The sequence below is a fragment of the Furipterus horrens genome, unplaced genomic scaffold (genome assembly GCF_987537825.1).
Source record: "Furipterus horrens unplaced genomic scaffold, mFurHor1.1.pri manual_scaffold_21, whole genome shotgun sequence".
Taxonomy (NCBI): Eukaryota; Metazoa; Chordata; class Mammalia; order Chiroptera; family Furipteridae; genus Furipterus; species Furipterus horrens.
This window is the reverse complement of record NW_028327191.1, coordinates 10,401-14,166: the sequence shown is the minus strand read 5'-3', so window position 1 is coordinate 14,166 and position 3,766 is coordinate 10,401. Positions and strand designations below refer to the sequence as shown.

The 3,766-nt window shown below is 59.2% G+C and overlaps 1 pseudogene; it reads left to right on the top strand.

Moving 5' to 3' along the window:
* Positions 1-1,416: 1,416 nt before the first annotated feature.
* On the top strand, positions 1,417-3,300 carry LOC149990155 (18S ribosomal RNA; annotated as a pseudogene).
* Positions 3,301-3,766: the final 466 nt, after the last annotated feature.

The following is a 3,766-nucleotide window of genomic DNA, read 5'->3' as shown; positions in this document are numbered from 1 at the left end:
CCTCGGCGTTGTCGCTCTCGCTCGCTCACCTCCGCCTCCACCTGGTTGATCCTGCCAGTAGCATATGCTTGTCTCAGAGATTAAGCCATGCGTGTGTCAGTACACACGGCCGATACAGTGAAACTGCGAATGGCTCATTAAATCAGTGATGGTTCTTGTGGTCGCTCGCTCGTCTCCTACGTGGAGAACTGTGGCCATTCTCGAGCGAATACATGCCGACGGGCGCTTGCCCCTCCAGTGGGCGGGGAGAGGCGTCCTCCGTCCGCCTGGCTTCCCGCCTCGGCGTTGTCGCTCTCGCTCGCTCACCTCCGCCTCCACCTGGTTGATCCTGCCAGTAGCATATGCTTGTCTCAGAGATTAAGCCATGCGTGTGTCAGTACGCACGGCCGGTACAGTGAAACTGCGAATGGCTCATTAAATCAGTCATGGCTCCTCTGGTCGCTCGCTCGTCTCCTACGTGGAGAACTGTGGCCATTCTCGGGCTAATACATGCCGACGGGCGTTGACCCCCAAGGGGGCAGCTGAGGCGTCCTCCGTCCGCCTGGCTTCCCGCCTCGGCACTGTCGCTCTCGCTCGCTGCCCTCCGCCACTATCTGGTTGATCCTGCCAGTAGCATATGCTTGTCCCACAGATTAAGCCATGCGTGTGTCAGTACGCACGGCTGGTACAGTGAAACTGTGAATGGCTCATTAAATCAGTCATGGCTCCTCTGGTCGCTCGCTCGTCTCCTACGTGGAGAACTGTGGCCATTCTGGAGGGAATACATGCCGACGGGCGCTTGCCCCTCCAGTGGGCGGGGAGAGGCGTCCTCCATCCGCCTGGCTTCCCGCCTCGGCGCTGTCGCTCTCGCTCGCTCACCTCCGCCAAGATCTGGTTGATCCTGCCAGTAGCATATGCTTGTCTCAGAGATTAAGCCATGCGTGTGTCAGTACGCACGGCCGTTACAGTGAAACTGCGAATGGCTCATTAAATCAGTGATGGTTCCTGTGGTCGCTCGCTCGTCTCCTACGTGGAGAACTGTGGCCATTCTCGAGCTAATACATGCCGACGGGCGCTGACCCCCAGGGGACGGCTAAGGCGTCCGCCGTCTGCCTGGCTTCCCGCCTCGGCGCTGTCTCTCTCGCTCGCTCATGTCCGCCGCTACCTGGTTGATCCTGCCAGTAGCGTGTGCTTGTCCCAGAGATTAAGCCATGCGTGTGTCAGTACGCACGGCCGGTACAGTGAAACTGCGAATGGCTCATTAAATCAGTGATGGTTCCTGTGGTCACTCGCTCGTCTCCTACGTGGAGAACTGTGGCCATTCTCGAGCTAATACATGGCGACGGGTGTTGACCCCCCAGGGGGCAGCTGAGGAGTCCACCGTCCGCCTGGCTTCCCGCCTTGGCGTTGTCGCTCTCGCTCGCTCATGTCCGCCGCTACCTGGTTGATCCTGCCAGTAGCGTGTGCTTGTCCCAGAGATTAAGCCATGCGTGTGTCAGTACGCACGGCCGGTACAGTGAAACTGCGAATGGCTCATTAAATCAGTCATGGGTCCTCTGGTCGCTCGCTCGTCTCCTACGTGGAGAACTGTGGCCATTCTCGAGCTAATACATGCCGACGGGCGCTGATCCCCCTCGCAGGGGGGATGTGTGTATTTATCAGACCAATACCAACCCGGTCAGCCTCCCCTTGGCCGCCACCCCCTCCCCGCGGGGGTGGGGGCCCGGGGAGCTAGGGCGCCAGCAGCTCTGGTGACTCTAGATAACGTCGGGCCGATCGCACGCCCCCCGTGGCGCGGACGACGCATTCAAATGTCTGCCCTATCAACTTTTGGTGGTAGTCGCCGTGTCTACCATGGTGAGCACGGGTGACGCGGAATTACGGTTCGATTACGCAGAGGGAGCCTGAGAAACGGCTACCACATCCAAGGAAGGCAGCAAGCACGCAAATTACCCACTCCCGACCCGGGGAGGTAGTGACGAAAAATAAGAATACAGGACTGTTTCGAGGCCCTGTAATGAAATGAGTTCAATTTAAATCCTTTAACGAGGATTCATTGGAGGGCAAGTCTGGTGCCAGCAGCCCTGGTAATTCCAGGTACAAATTGCGTATATTAAAGTTGCTGGAGTTAAAAAGCTCATAGTTGGATTTTGGGAGCGGGCGGGCGGTCCGCCGCGAGGCGAGCCACCGCCCGTCGCCTCTCGGCTCTCCCTCGATGCTCTTAGCTGAGTGGCTCTTGGGGCCCGAAGCGTTTACTTTGAAAAAGTTAGAGTGTTCAAAGCAGGCCCGAGCCGCCTGGATACCGCAGCTAGGAATAATGGAATAGGACCGCGGTTCTATTTTGTTGGTTTTCGGAACTGAGGCCATGATTAAGAGGGACGGCCGGGGGCATTCGTATTGCGCCGCTAGAGGTGAAATTCTTGGACCGGCGCAAGACGGACCAGAGCGAAAGCATTTGCCAAGAATGTTTTCATTAATCCAGAACGAAAGTCGGAGGTTCGAAGACGGTCAGATACCGTCGTATTTACGACCAGAAACGATGCCAACCGCCGATGCGGCGGCGTGATTCCCATGACCCGCCGGGGAGTTTCCGGGAAACCAAAGTCTTTGGGTTCCGGGGGGAGTATGGTTGCAAAGCTGAAACTTAAAGGAGTTGACGGAAGGGCATCACCAGGAGTGGAGCCTGCGGCTTAATTTGAGTCAACACGGGAAACCTCACCCGGCCCGGACACAGACAGGATCGAGAGATCGATAGCTGTTTCTCGATTCCGTGGGTGGTGGTGCATGCCCGTTCTAAGTTCGTGGAGCAATCTGTCCGGTTAATTCCGATAACGAACGAGACTCTGGCGTGCTAATAAGTCATGCGACCCCGAGCGGTCGGCGTCCCCCAACTTCTTGGAGGGACAAGTGGCATTCAGCCACCGGAGATTGAGCAATAACAGGTCTGTGACGCCCTTAGATGTGTGGGGCTGCACGCTCGCTACACTGACTGGCTCAGCATGTGCCTACCCTCCGCCAGCAGGTGCGGGTAACCCGTTGAAGCCCATTCGTGATGGGGATCGGGGATTGCAATTATTCCCCACGGAGGAGGAGTTGTCAGTAAGTGCGTGTCATAAGCTTGAGTTGATTAAGTCCCTGGCCTTTGTGCACAGCGCCCGTCGCTACTACCGATCAGATGGTTTAGTGAGGCTCTCGGACCGGCCCCGCTGAGGTTGACCCACGGCCTCGGCGGAGCGGTGAGAAGAGTGCCGAACTTGACTGTCTAGAGGAAGTAAAAGTCGTTACAAGGTTTCCGTAGGTGGAGCTGCGGAAGGATCATGGACGTGGAAAGCGAGACAGAGAGCGGAGGAGTCAGTTCCTCCCTCTCGTGGGCTTTGTTCCCCGCGTGGACGTGGGTTTTTGGCCACGTGCGTGTGCGGGCCGACCGCCGTTGGCGGCCCGCGAGAGTCTCGGAGAGAGAGCGAGCAGAAGGGGAGTGTAGGCGCAGGGGAGGAGAACGGGGTGCTCAGGGAGGGCCGTGCGTGCCTCAGGGCGTCCCGGCCGGTTGCACCCCCATTGCCCGCCCGCCTGTGTGTCCGCTCGTCCCGCCGCGTCTCGTCCAACCTCGACCCGCCGCTCCCGGCGCTACAGTGGGCGTGCGGCTCCCGTTCCGTGTTTCGGGTCTCCCGGCGTCATCGCCCCCCCGCCGGCTGTGCCGGCCCCTCCCCTTCCCCCGACCGTGCCTCCCTGCTCACAATCCCGCTTCCCACCGCAGCCCCTCGCCTGCCAGCGCGGCGATAGGGGCCTG